The following is a 16,277-nucleotide window of genomic DNA, read 5'->3' as shown; positions in this document are numbered from 1 at the left end:
AATACTGCCCCCTATGTACAAGAATATAACTACTATAATACTGCTTCTATGTACAAGAATATAACTACTATAATACTGCTCCTATGTACAAGAATATAACTACTATAATACTGCTCCTATGTACAAGAATATAACTACTATAATACTGCTTCTATGTACAAGAATATAACTACTATAATACTGCTCCTATGTACAAGAATATAACTACTATAATACTGCTCCTATGTACAAGAATATAACTACTATAATACTGCCCTCTATGTACAAGAATATAACTACTATAATACTGCTCCTATGTACAGGAATATAACTACTATAATACTGCCCCCTATGTACAAGAATATAACTACTATAATACTGCCCCTATGTACAAGAATATAACTACTATAATACTGCTCCTATGTACAAGAATATAACTACTATAATACTGCCCTCTATGTACAAGAATATAACTACTATAATACTGCTCCTATGTACAAGAATATAACTACTATAATACTGCTCCTATGTACAGGAATATAACTACTATAATACTGCCCCTATGTACAAGAATATAACTACTATAATACTGCTCCTATGTACAAGAATATATCTACTATAATACTGCCCCCTATGTACAAGAATATAACTGCTATAATACTGCTCCTATGTACAGGAATATAACTACTATAATACTGCCCCCTATGTACAAGAATATAACTACTATAATACTGCCCCTGTGTATAAGAATATAACTACTATAATACTGCTCCTATGTACAAGAATAAAACTACTATAATACTGCCTCTATGTACAAGAATATAACTACTATAATACTGCCCCTGTGTATAAGAATATAACTACTATAATACTGCCATCATGTAGAAGATGTCAGGCTCTGGACCAGTGCACAGTAGGATGGGTGCAGTCCTTTCTGCTGGGTTTATAGTGGGCCCATGGACCTGGGATGATGCGTGTGATCCCACCCTGCCGCCATCTTGGATGCTGTGTGGATACAGACTGTCGCCGGCTCCCGGTGATGAGGAGGAGCAGCCGCCACCTATAGCGCAGGGACAGCAGCGCTTCACGTCTCAGGCTCCGGCCGGCCCCGGTGGTTCACGGCTCCGGAGGAGGGGCCGGTGACTGAGGAGGAGGAGGGCATACACGGCCGGGGAGGAGGCGAGCGGTCATGAATTATTGATGCTCCTGCTGATGTCTCTTTAACGCCGTGTGACTCCCGTGTGCCGCCTCAGGGTGGGGAAGACTCGGGCGTTTCGGGCTTTTCCTGGGAGCTTTATCCCCAGCTCTCGCTGACACAGGGAGGCTTTGCCCGTTTTCATCCTTCCTCCTCGCCGGGTTTTGGTGCTGCACCTGCAGCTGTCTCCCCCACCTCCCCGCATCCTCCGGAGGGTCTATGGCTGCCCCGGACTGAGCCGAGGAGGCGCCCGGTGCCGGGATGGCAGACGCCGCGGTGACCTCCCTCTGCTGACGGTTGTTGTGGACACTTGGATTATACAGACGCATTGGATCCAGCGGAGACCCCGGCCCGTCTCCTCCTCCGCCTCCTCCCAGGGCCGGGGAGCGCGGAGCCGTCAGCGGCGGCATCTTGTCACCTGTCCGCACCGTCCTGGAGGCAGCGATGCCCTGAGCCGCGGAGGAGCGCGGACGGTAAGACGGGGCCGGCTATAACGCGGGGAGATGGAGCAGGGGCTGCGAGGAGCCGGGAGAGGGAGGAGGCCCACTGAGCCTTATACTGAGGCATCCCCACCTGCTCTTATACACTGGACCCTCACTGAGCCTTATACTGAGACATCCCACCTGTTCTTATACACAGGACCCCCACTGAGCCTTATACTGAGACATCCCACCTGCTATTATACACAGGACCCTCACTGAGCCTTATACTGAGGCATCCCCACCTGCTCTTATACACAGGACCCTCACTGAGCCTTATACTGAGACATCCCAGGCACCTGCTCTTATACACAGGACCCTCACTGAGCCTTATACTGAGACATCCCACCTGCTCTTATACACAGGACCCTCACTGAGCCTTATACTGAGACATCCCACCTGTTCTTATACACAGGACCCTCACTGAGCCTTATACTGAGACATCCCAGGCACCTGCTCTTGTACACAGGACCCTCACTGAGCCTTATACTGAGACATCCCACCTGCTCTTATACACAGGACCCTCACTGAGCCTTATACTGAGACATCCCACCTGCTCTTATACACAGGACCCTCACTGAGCCTTATACTGAGACATCCCACCAGCTCTTATACACAGGACCCTCACTGAGCCTTATACTGAGGCATCCCACCTGCTCTTATACACAGGACCCTCACTGAGCCTTATACTGAGACATCCCACCTGTTCTTATACACAGGACCCTCACTGAGCCTTATACTGAGACATCCCACCTGCTCTTATACACAGGACACTCACTGAGCCTAATACTGAGACATCCCACCTGCTCTTATACACAGGACCCTCACTGAGCCTTATACTGAGACATCCCACCTGTTCTTATACACAGGACCCTCACTGAACCTTATACTGAGACATCCCACCTGCTCTTATACACAGGACCCTCACTGAGCCTTATACTGAGACATCCCACCTGCTCTTATACACAGGACCCTCACTGAACCTTATACTGAGACATCCCACCTGCTCTTATACACAGGACACTCACTGAGCCTAATACTGAGACATCCCACCTGCTCTTATACACAGGACACTCACTGAGCCTAATACTGAGACATCCCACCTGCTCTTATACACAGGACCCTCACTGAGCCTTATACTGAGACATCCCACCTGCTCTTATACACAGGACACTCACTGAGCCTAATACTGAGACATCCCACCTGCTCTTATACACAGGACCCTCACTGAGCCTTATACTGAGGCATCCCCACCTGTTCTTATACACAGGACCCTCACTGAACCTTATACTGAGACATCCCACCTGCTCTTATGCACAGGACCCTCACTGAACCTTATACTGAGACATCCCACCTGTTCTTATACACAGGACCCTCACTGAGCCTTATACTGAGACATCCCAGGCACCTGCTCTTATACACAGGACCCTCACTGAGCCTTATACTGAGGCATCCCACCTGCTCTTATACACAGGACCCTCACTGAGCCTTATACTGAGACATCCCACCTGTTCTTATACACAGGACCCTCACTGAGCCTTATACTGAGACATCCCAGGCACCTGCTCTTATACACAGGACCCTCACTGAGCCTTATACTGAGACATCCCACCTGCTCTTATACACAGGACCCTCACTGAGCCTTATACTGAGACATCCCACCTGTTCTTATACACAGGACCCTCACTGAGCCTTATACTGAGACATCCCAGGCACCTGCTCTTATACACAGGACCCTCACTGAGCCTTATACTGAGACATCCCACCTGCTCTTATACACAGGACCCTCACTGAGCCTTATACTGAGACATCCCACCAGCTCTTATACACAGGACCCTCACTGAGCCTTATACTGAGGCATCCCACCTGCTCTTATACACAGGACCCTCACTGAGCCTTATACTGAGACATCCCACCAGCTCTTATCCACAGGACCCTCACTGAGCCTTATACTGAGACATCCCACCTGCTCTTATACACAGGACCCTCACTGAGCCTTATACTGAGACATCCCACCTGCTCTTATCCAAAGGACCCTCACTGAGCCTTATACTGAGACATCCCACCTGCTCTTATACACAGGACCATCACTGAGCCTTATACTGAGACATCCCACCTGTTCTTATACACAGGACCCTCACTGAGCCTTATACTGAGACATCCCACCTGCTCTTATACACAGGACCCTCACTGAGCCTTATACTGAGGCATCCCACCTGCTCTTATACACAGGACCCTCACTGAGCCTTATACTGAGACATCCCACCTGTTCTTATACACAGGACCCTCACTGAGCCTTATACTGAGACATCCCACCTGCTCTTATACACAGGACCCTCACTGAGCCTTATACTGAGACATCCCACCTGCTCTTATACACAGGACCCTCACTGAGCCTTATACTGAGGCATCCCACCTGCTCTTATACACAGGACCCTCACTGAGCCTTATACTGAGACATCCCACCTGCTCTTATACACAGGACCCTCACTGAGCCTTATACTGAGACATCCCACCTGCTCTTATACACAGGACCTTCACTGAGCCTTATACTGAGACATCCCACCCTGCTCTTATACACAGGACCCTCACTGAGCCTTATACTGAGACATCCCACCTGCTCTTATACACAGGACCCTCACTGAACCTTATACTGAGACATCCCAGGCACCTGCTCTTATACACAGGACCCTCACTGAGCCTTATACTGAGACATCCCACCTGCTCTAATATACAGGACCCTCACTAAGCCTTATACTGAGACATCCCGCCTGCTCTTATACACAGGACCCTCACTGAGCCTTATACTGGACATCCCACCTGCTCTTATACACAGGACCCTCACTGAGCCTTATACTGAGACATCCCACCTGCTCTTATACACAGGACCCTCACTGAGCCTTATACTGAGACATCCCACCTGTTCTTATACACAGGACCCTCACTGAGCCTTATACTGAGACATCCCACCTGCTCTTATACACAGGACCCTCACTGAGCTTTATACTGAGACATCCCACCTGCTCTTATACACAGGTCCCTCACTGAGCCTTATACTGGACATCCCACCTGCTCTTATACACAGGACCCTCACTGAGCCTTATACTGAGACATCCCACCTGCTCTTATACACAGGTCCCTCACTGAGCCTTATCCTAAGACATCCCACCTGTTCTTATACACTGGACCCTCACTGAGCCTTATACTGAGACATCCCACCTGCTCTTATACACAGGACCCTCACTGAGCCTAATACTGAGACATCCCACCTGCTCTTATACACAGGACCCTCACTGAGCCTTATACTGAGACATCCCACCTGCTCTTATACACAGGACCCTCACTGAGCCTAATACTGAGACATCCCACCTGCTCTTATACACAGGACCCTCACTGAGCCTTATACTGAGACATCCCACCTGCTCTTATACACAGGACCCTCACTGAGCCTTATACTGAGACATCCCACCTGCTCTTATACACAGGTCCCTCACTGAGCCTTATACTGGACATCCCACCTGCTCTTATACACAGGACCCTCACTGAGCCTTATACTGAGACATCCCACCTGCTCTTATACACAGGTCCCTCACTGAGCCTTATACTGAGACATCCCACCTGTTCTTATACACTGGACCCTCACTGAGCCTTATACTGAGACATCCCACCTGCTCTTATACACAGGACCCTCACTGAGCCTAATACTGAGACATCCCACCTGCTCTTATACACAGGTCCCTCACTGAGCCTTATACTGAGACATCCCACCTGTTCTTATACACTGGTCCCTCACTGAGCCTTATACTAAGACATCCCACCTGCTCTTATACACTGGACCCTCACTGAGCCTTATACTGAGACATCCCACCTGCTCTTATACACAGGACCCTCACTGAGCCTAATACTGAGACATCCCACCTGCTCTTATACACAGGGCCCTCACTGAGCCTTATACTAAGACATCCCACCTGTTCTTATACACTGGACCCTCACTGAGCCTTATACTGAGACATCCCACCTGCTCTTATACACAGGACCCTCACTGAGCCTAATACTGAGACATCCCACCTGCTCTTATACACAGGACCCTCACTGAGCCTTATACTGAGACATCCCACCTGTTCTTATACACAGGACCCTCACTGAGCCTTATACTGAGACATCCCACCTGCTCTTATACACAGGACCCTCACTGAGCCTTATACTGAGACATCCCACCTGTTCTTATACACTGGACCCTCACTGAGCCTTATACTGAGACATCCCTCCTGCTCTTATACACAGGACCCTCACTGAGCCTTATACTGAGACATCCCACCTGCTCTTACACACAGGACCCTCACTGAGCCTTATACTGAGACATCCCACCTGTTCTTATACACAGGACCCTCACTGAGCCTTATACTGAAACATCCCCACCTGCTCTTATACACAGGACCCTCACTGAGCCTTATACTGAGACATCCCACCTGTTCTTATACACAGGACCCTCACTGAGCCTTATACTGAGACATCCCACCTGCTCTTATACACAGGACCCTCACTGAGCCTTATACTGAAACATCCCCACCTGCTCTTACACACAGGACCCTCACTGAGCCTTATACTGAGACATTCCACCTGTTCTTATACACAGGACCCTCACTGAGCCTTATACTGAAACATCCCCACCTGTTCTTATACACAGGACCCTCACTGAGCCTTATACTGAGACATCCCACCTGCTCTTATACACAGGACCCTCACTGAGCCTTATACTGAGACATCCCACCTGCTCTTATACACAGGACCGTCACTGAGCCTTATGCTGAGACATCCCACCTGCTCTTATACACAGGACCCTCACTGAGCCTTATACTGAGACATCCCACCTGTTCTTATACACAGGACCCTCACTGAGCCTTATACTGAGACATCCCACCTGTTCTTATACACAGGACCCTCACTGAGCCTTATACTGAGACATCTCACCTTGCTCTTATACACAGGACCCTCACTGAGCCTTATACTGAGACATCCCACCTGCTCTTATACACAGGACCCTCACTGAGCCTTATACTGAGACATCCCCACCTGTTCTTATACACAGGACCCTCACTGAGCCTTATACTGAGACATCCCCACCTGTTCTTATACACAGGACCCTCACTAAGCCTTATACTGAGACATCCCACCTGTTCTTATACACAGGACCCTCACTGAGCCTTATACTGAGACATCCCCACCTGTTCTTATACACAGGACCCTCACTGAGCCTTATACTGAGACATCCCACCTGTTCTTATACACAGGACCCTCACTGAGCCTTATACTGAGACATCCCCACCTGTTCTTATACACAGGACCCTCACTGAGCCTTATACTGAGACATCCCACCTGTTCTTATACACAGGACCCTCACTGAGCCTTATACTGAGACATCCCCACCTGTTCTTATACACAGGACCCTCACTGAGCCTTATACTGAGACATCCCCACCTGTTCTTATACACAGGACCCTCACTGAGCCTTATACTGAGACATCCCCACCTGTTCTTATACACAGGACCCTCACTGAGCCTTATACTGAGACATCCCCACCTGTTCTTATACACAGGACCCTCACTGAGCCTTATACTGAAACATCCCACCTGTTCTTATACACAGGACCCTCACTGAGCCTTATACTGAGACATCCCCACCTGTTCTTATACACAGGACCCTCACCGAGCCTTATACTGAGACATCCCCACCTGCTCTTATACACAGGACCCTCACTGAGCCTTATACTGAGACATCCCCACCTGTTCTTATACACAGGACCCTCACTGAGCCTTATACTGAGACATCCCACCTGTTCTTATACACAGGACCCTCACTGAGCCTTATACTGAGACATCCCACCTGCTCTTATACACAGGGCCCTCACAGAGCATTATACTGAGACATCCCACCTGCTCTTATACACAGGTCCCTCACTGAGCCTTATACTGAGACATCTCACCTTTCTCTTATACACAGCACCCTCACTGAGCCTTATACTGAGACATCCCACCTGCTCTTATACACTGGACCTTCACTGAGCCTTATACTGAGACATCCCACCTGCCCTTTTACACAGGACAGTCACTGAGCCTTATACTGAGACATCCCACCTGCTCTTATACACAGGACCTGCACTGAGCCTTATACTGAGACATCCCACCTGTTCTTATACACAGGACCCTCACTGAGCCTTATACTGAGACATCCCACCTGTTCTTATACACAGGACCCTCACTGAGCCTTATACTGAGACATCCCCACCTGTTCTTATACACAGGACCCTCACTGAGCCTTATACTGAGACATCCCACCTGTTCTTATACACAGGACTCTCACTGAGCCTTATACTGAGACATCCCACCTGTTCTTATACACAGGACCCTCACTGAGCCTTATACTGAGACATCCCCACCTGTTCTTATACACAGGACCCTCACCGAGCCCTATACTGAGACATCCCCACCTGTTCTTATACACAGCACCCTCACTGAGCCTTATACTGAGACATCCCACCTCTTCTTATGCACAGGACCCTCACTGAGCCTTATACTGAGACATCCCACCTGCTCTTATACACAGGACCCTCACTGAGCCTTATACTGAGACATCCCACCTGTTCTTATACACAGGACCCTCACTGAGCCTTATACTGAGACATCCCAGGCACCTGCTCTTATACACAGGACCCTCACTGAGCCTTATACTGAGACATCCCACCTGCTCTTATACACAAGACTCTCACTGAGCCTTATACTGAGACATCCCACCTCTTCTTATGCACAGGACCCTCACTGAGCCTTATACTGAGACATCCCACCTCTTCTTATGCACAGGACCCTCACTGAGCCTTATACTGAGACATCCCAGGCACCTGCTCTTATACACAGGACCCTCACTGAGCCTTATACTGAGACATCCCACCTGTTTTTATACACAGGACCCTCACTGAGCCTACTACTGAGACATCCCACCTGCTCTTATACACAGGACCCTCACTGAGCCTTATACTGAGACATCCCACCTGTTCTTATACACAGGACCCTCACTGAGCCTTATACTGAGACATCCCACCTGCTCTTATACACAGGACCCTCACTGAGCCTTATACTGAGACATCCCACCTGCTCTTATACACTGGACCCTCACTGAGCCTAATACTGAGACATCCCACCTGCTCTTATACACTGGACCCTCACTGAGCCTTATACTGAGACATCCCATCTGCTCTTATACACAGGACCTTCACTGAGCCTTATACTGAGACATCTCACCTTGCTCTTATACACAGGACAATCACTGAGCCTTATAATGAGACATCCCACCTGCCCTTATACACTGGACCCTCACTGAGCCTTATACTGAGACATCCCATCTGCTCTTATACACAGGACCCTCACTGAGCCTTATACTGAGACATCTCATCTTGCTCTTATACACTGGACCCTCACTGAGCCTTATACTGAGATATCCCACCCTGCTCTTATACACAGGACCCTCACTGAGCCTTATACTGAGACATCTCATCTTGCTCTTATACACTGGACCCTCACTGAGCCTTATGCTTAGACATCCCACCTGCTCTTATACACAGGACCCTCACTGAGCCTTATACTGAGATAACCCACCTGCTCTTATACACTGGACCCTCACTGAGCCTAACACTGAGACATCCCACCTGCTCTTATACACTGGACCCTCACTGAGCCTTATACTGAGACATCCCACCTGCTCTTATACACAGGGCCCTCACTGAGCATTATACTGAGACATCCCACCTGCTCTTATACACAGGACCTTCACTGAGCCTTATACTGAGACATCCCACCCTGCTTTTATACACAGGACCTTAACTGAGCCTTATACTGAGACATCCCACCCTGCTCTTATACACAGGACCCTCACTGAGCCTTATGCTGAGACATCCCACCTGCTCTTATACACAGGACCTTCACTGAGCCTTATACTGAGACATCCCACCCTGCTCTTATACACAGGTCCCTCACTGAGCCTTATACTGAGACATCTCACCTTGCTCTTATACACAGGACCCTCACTGAGCCTTATACTGAGACATCCCACCTGCTCTTATACACTGGACCCTCACTGAGCCTAATATTGAGACATCCCACCTGTTCTTATACACTGGACCCTCACTGAGCCTTATACTGAGACATGCCACCTGCTCTTATACACAGGACCCTCACTGAGCCTCATACCAAGACATCCCACCTGCTCTTATACACAGGGCCCTCACAGAGCATTATACTGAGACATCCCACCTGCTCTTATACACAGGGCCCTCACTGAGCATTATACTGAGACATCCCACCTGCTCTTATACACAGGACCTTCACTGAGCCTTATACTGAGACATCCCACCTGCTCTTATACACAGGACTCTCACTGAGCCTACTACTGAGACATCCCACCTGCTCTTATACACAGGACCCTCACTGAGCCTTATACTGAGACATCCCACCTGCTCTTATACACAGGACTCTCACTGAGCCTTATACTGAGACATCCCACCTGCTCTTATACACAGGACTCTCACTGAGCCTACTACTGAGACATCCCACCTGCTCTTATACACAGGACCCTCACTGAGCCTTATACTGAGACATCCCACCTGCTCTTATACACAGGACTCTCACTGAGCCTTATACTGAGACATCCCACCTGCTCTTATACACAGGACCCTCACTGAGCCTTATACTGAGACATCCCACCTGCTCTTATACACAGGGCCCTCACTGAGCCTTATACTGAGACATCCCACCTGCTCTTATACACAGGACCCTCACTGAGCCTTATACTGAGACATCCCACCTGCTCTTATACACAGGACCCTCACTGAGCCTAATACTGAGACATCCCACCTGCTCTTATACACAGGACCCTCACTGAGCCTTATACTGAGACATCCCACCTGCTCTTATACACAGGACCTTCACTGAGCCTTATACTGAGACATCCCACCCTGCTCTTATACACAAGACCTTCACTGAGCCTTAAACTGAGACATCCCACCCTGCTCTTATTCACAGGTCTCTCACTGAGCCTTATACTGAGACATCCCACCTGCTCTTATACACAGGACCATCACTGAGCCTTATAGTGAGACATCCCACCTGCTCTTATACACAGGACCCTCACTGAGCCTTATACTGAGTCATCCCACCTGCTCTTATACACAGGACCCCCACTGAGCCTTACACTGAGACATCCCACCCTGCTCTTATACACAGGACCCGCACTGAGCCTTATACTGAGACATCCCACCTGCTCTTATACACAGGACCCTCACTGAGCCTTATACTGAGACATCCCACCCTGCTCTTATACACAGGACCCTCACTGAGCCTTATACTTAGACATCCCACCTGCTCTTATACACAGGGCCCTCACTGAGCCTTATACTGAGACATCCCACCCTGCTCTTATACACAGGTCCCTCACTGAGCCTTATACTGAGACATCCCACCTGCTCTTATACACAGGACCATCACTGAGCCTTATACTGAGACATCTCACCTTGCTCTTATACACAGGACCCTCACTGAGCCTTATAATAAGACATCCCACCCTGCTCTTATACACAGGACCCTCACTGAGCCTTATACTGAGACATCCCACCTGCTCTTATACACAGGACTCTCACTGAGCCTACTACTGAGACATCCCACCAGCTCTTATACACAGGACCCTCACTGAGCCTTATACTGAGACATCCCACCTGCTCTTATACACAGGACTCTCACTGAGCCTACTACTGAGACATCCCACCTGCTCTTATACACAGGACCCTCACTGAGCCTTATACTGAGACATCCCACCTGCTCTTATACACAGGACTCTCACTGAGCCTACTACTGAGACATCCCACCTGCTCTTATACACAGGACCCTCACTGAGCCTTATACTGAGACATCCCACCTGCTCTTATACACAGGACTCTCACTGAGCCTACTACTGAGACATCCCACCTGCTCTTATACACAGGACCCTCACTGAGCCTTATACTGAGACATCCCACCTGCTCTTATACACAGGACTCTCACTGAGCCTTATACTGAGACATCCCACCTGCTCTTATACACAGGACCCTCACTGAGCCTTATACTGAGACATCCCACCTGTTCTTATACACAGGACTCTCACTGAGCCTACTACTGAGACATCCCACCTGCTCTTATACACAGGACACTCACTGAGCCTAATACTGAGACATCCCACCTGCTCTTATACACAGGACCCTCACTGAGCCTTATACTGAGACATCCCACCTGCTCTTATACACAGGACACTCACTGAGCCTAATACTGAGACATCCCACCTGTTCTTATACACAGGACCCTCACTGAGCCTTGTAGTGAGACATCCCACCTGCTCTTATACACAGGACCCTCACTGAGCCTTATACTGAGACATCCCACCTGCCCTTATACACAGGACCCTCACTGAGCCTTATATTGAGACATTCTTATATACAGGCCACCTGCCTGCTCCTAGTACAGAGATCTGTTATCCTGCTCTTAAATACAGAGCAGTCACCTTTTCCTAATCCCTCCTGTTGCCATCTTTTACGTTTTATACACAGGTGATTCACTTACTCCTAATACAGAGACCTCATAACCTATCCTTATACACAAGACACCTTCTTCTAGTCTCTTTTGCACTCGTCTGTTCGTAATGCAGAGGCCTCTTACCCTGCTCTTATATGAATGCCACCTGCCTACTCCTAGTATTTCCTATGACCTCCTTTTGCAGAGGACTCTCAGCTATTTCTAATACAGAGCTCCTCAACATTGAAATTACACCACCAGAAAGGAAAGGTGGAAATCCGAGGACTGAGACGTTACCGATCTGCAAGTCGTGAAGGAATGGAAGCTGCATTTTCCAAACCTCTGGTCTTCTTCAGTCCCATGTAGCAGCCTTGTGTGGAAATTCCGTCACTTTGAGCCTCGGCTGCTATCAGTGAGGTCATTAATGGTCGTCTGAGGAATGTTCTGTCGATTAACTTACTTGAGCAAATCATCAGGAGTCACTGCTGGCAGCTCTGGTGTAGTCACCGAATAGTGACATCCCAGATGTGCTCGATGGAAGACTAGTCTGGAGATGCTGCAAAATGTGGCAAACTCTTCATAATAACATGAGCAACATACGGCCTGGCATAATGTTGAAGAACGGCTCCTGGGACACTTTGGAGAAATGGCTGAACCACTGGTTCCACCAACAAATCAATGTAACACTGAGCTGATAGTGTACCTGGGATGGAGACTAGAGGGACTCAACTACCGTACATTATGCCACCACACACCATATTTCCAGGAGTAGGACTAGAATGATGTTCCCTCGTGAAGGCTTCTTCCTGTCATTGCAAATGGGGTCTCCAGACCAAACTCTGGTTATCATTGCATCTAAGATAATAGCAGGACTCACCACTGAAGCGGATAGACCTCCATTCCATCCTCCAGTGTTCAACTGGAGACCACATAGGCAAAGCCATGAAGTGGCCTCCACGAAGGAACAGCCTACTCCCAGGATTATGGTGTGTGGTGGCATAATTTACGGTAGCCGGACTCCTCAAGTCTCCATTCCAAGTGCACTAACCATACATTATGCCACCACATGCCATATTTCCAGGAGTAGGACTAGAGTGATGTTCCCTCGTGAAGGCCTCTTCCTGTCATTGCCCATGGGATCTACAGACCAAACTCTTGGTATCATTGCATCTAAGATAATAGCCAGACTCACCACTGAAGCAGATAGACCTCCATTCCAGCCTCTAGTGTCCAACTGGAGACCACATAGGCAAAGCCATGAAGTGACCTTCACAAGGGAACATCCTACTCCCGGGATTATGGTGTGTGGTGGCATATTGTACGGTAGCCGGACCTCTCAAGTCTCCATTCCAGGTGCACTAACCATACATTATGCCACCACAAGCCATATTTCCAGGAGTAGGACTAGAGTGATGTTCCCTCGTGAAGGCCTCTTCCTGTCATTGCCCATGGGATCTCCAGATCAAACTCTGGGTATCATTTCATCTAAGATTTTAGCCAGATGTAGCACTGAAGCGGATAGACCTCTATTCCAGCCTCTAGTGTCCAACTGGAGACCACATAGGCTAAGCCATGAAGTGGCCTTCACGAAGGAACATCCTACTTCCGGGATTATGGTGTGTGGTGGTCAGACCCCTCCAGTCTCCATTACAGGTGCACTAACAGCTCTGCGTTACATTGATTTGATGGTGGAACCATTTCTCCAAAGTGTCCCAAGAGCCATTTTTCAACACACCATCAGACCGCATGTCGCTTGTGCTACTGTGAGCAGCCTGCATATCCCAACCATACTCCCATGGCTGCAGCATCTGCGGACTTGTCTCCCTTCGAGCCCATATGGACATTATTGGTCGGTGACTATACAGGAGCTGCCAGCAGATGATCCCGATATGTCCAAGTGCATTCAACAGCCGAACCGTCCTCAGACGACCATTAATAACCTCAGTAATAGCAGACAAGGCTTTAAGTGCCAGGATTTCTGCATGTGGCTCATACTCCAAACTGAGGAAATCAAAATACCAATTACTGCCATCTTATAGCTTTGTCTCCACTCTCCAGCATCAGATGTACTAAGCCAGGCCTTCTTGCTTCAGGAGCAGCAGATAAACATCAAATACCTGGACTGGCTGTGACATTTGACTACATGTTAGAAATAATAAAAAAAAATTAAAAGTGGCCACCACAAAGAGAAGAGATCATTGCCTTGTAAAAACAAGGAAAAGGCTAAAATAGATACAAAAGTGATGAATGTTCTTTGAGAAACAAAGTAAAAGCAGAGTTCTCAAGTCCAGAGTTAATGGAACACCAGCTACACAACCAGGACATGGCTGTCACCGGCTGCCACCAGATTCCTGAGATAGCTGGTGGTCAATATCACTTGAATATCTGCAAAAGATAGCAAGATTTGGTGGCAGCAGGTGTTGCGTTTTCATCTTGTACAGTAAAGAACATACAAAACTCTGAAGTTCTCCATGCCCGAACGCTAAGTCGTCACCTCTACTGACCCATTAGTACAAGAAAAGTTGCCTCCAATTTGCTCAAAGCAATATAAATAAGTCACAAAAGTTCTGGGATTCTGTTCTGTTGAGCAATGAATTAAAACTGGAACTTTATGTATGGGCCTATAAATCTACTGTAGGTCAGGATGAGGAAGTATACACTGAAAAGTGAGCATGACGGATAGCTCGGTGATGCCTACAGTGAAGCATAGGGGGACTCTTCAGTGAAGCATGGCGGTGGCTTGGTGATACCTACAGTGAAGCATGGCAGAAGAACGGTGATGTCTACAGTGAAGCATGGTGAGAGCTTAGTGATCTCCACAGGGAAGCATGGCAGTGGCTTGGTGATACCCTCAGTGAAGCATGGTGGCGACTCAGTGATAACTACAGTGAAGCATGCTTGTGGCCAGTTGATGCGCTCAGTGAAGCATGGTGGTGGCTTTGATGATGTCCACAGTGAAACATGGCGGCGGCTCAGTGGTATCTACAGTGAAGCATGTTCGAGGCTCAGAGATGACTAAAGTGAAGCATGATGGTGGCTTGGTGATGTCTACAGTGGAGGATGGCAGGTACTCAGTGATGCCTACAGTGAAACTTGGCAGTGGATTGGTGATGCCTACATTGATGTTTGGCGGTGGCTCATTGATGACTACAGTGAAACATGGCAGTGCTTGGTGATGCCTACAGGGAAGCATGACTTGGGCTCGGTGATGCATACAGTGAAGCATGGCGGTGGCTCGCTTATATCTGCAGTGAAAATTGGCTGTGGCTTGGTGATGCCTATAGTGAAATATTGAGGTGACTCAATGATGTCTGCAGTGAAGCATGGCGGTGGTAGGTGATTCCTACAGTGTAGCATAGCAGTGGCTTCCACAATGAAGTATGGTGGGGTCTCTGATGTGTACAGTGAAGCTTGGTGGTGGCTCAGTGATGCTGACAGTGAAGCTTGGCAGAGGAGCATCAGGTCACAACAGCCGGAGGAGGAGCAGGTCATAGCAGCCAGAGGAGCAGCAGGTCACAACAGCCAGAGGAGGAGCAGGTCATAGCAGCCAGAGGAGCAGCAGGTCATAGCAGCCAGAGGAGCAGCAGGTCACAACAGCCGGAGGAGGAGCAGGTCATAGCAGCCAGAGGAGCAGCAGGTCACAACAGCCGGAGGAGGAGCAGGTCATAGCAGCCAGAGGAGCAGCAGGTCATAGCAGCCAGAGGAGCAGCAGGTCACAACAGCCGGAGGAGGAGCAGGTCATAGCAGCCAGAGGAGCAGCAGGTCACAATAGCCGGAGGAGGAGCAGGTCATAGCAGCCAGAGGTGCTCTACTAAGTGCTAAAGGTGCTCGTCATGGAGGGATGAATAATTCTGATTGTGACTGTATATACAGACCATTTATATAAGTCTAAAGCAGAGCCCTTTTATACACAGTAGACCAGCCTTTATGTCAGACAGCGGGTGCCCCAGTCCCTGTTTCTAATACAGGGAGCTGGTATTGTGCTCTTATACACAAGAAATCTATTGCTAATAATAGAAATATGTTTGTAATATC

General features: G+C 48.7%; 1 protein-coding gene across 1 annotated transcript in view; it reads left to right on the top strand.

Moving 5' to 3' along the window:
• Window positions 1–949: 949 nt before the first annotated feature.
• Window positions 950–16,277, top strand: part of FBXL16 (F-box and leucine rich repeat protein 16) — a 69,412-nt gene continuing 54,084 nt past the window's right edge. The window contains exon 1 of the mRNA XM_077274191.1: window positions 950–1,647. The gene's annotated coding sequence lies outside the window, so the exon portion shown is untranslated. The remainder of the gene's footprint in view (window positions 1,648–16,277) is intronic.

Source organism: Ranitomeya variabilis, chromosome 7 (assembly GCF_051348905.1).
Source record: "Ranitomeya variabilis isolate aRanVar5 chromosome 7, aRanVar5.hap1, whole genome shotgun sequence".
NCBI classification, from domain to species: Eukaryota; Metazoa; Chordata; class Amphibia; order Anura; family Dendrobatidae; genus Ranitomeya; species Ranitomeya variabilis.
The sequence above is the reverse complement of the archived record's forward strand: the minus strand, read 5'-3'. Positions and strand labels throughout refer to the sequence as shown.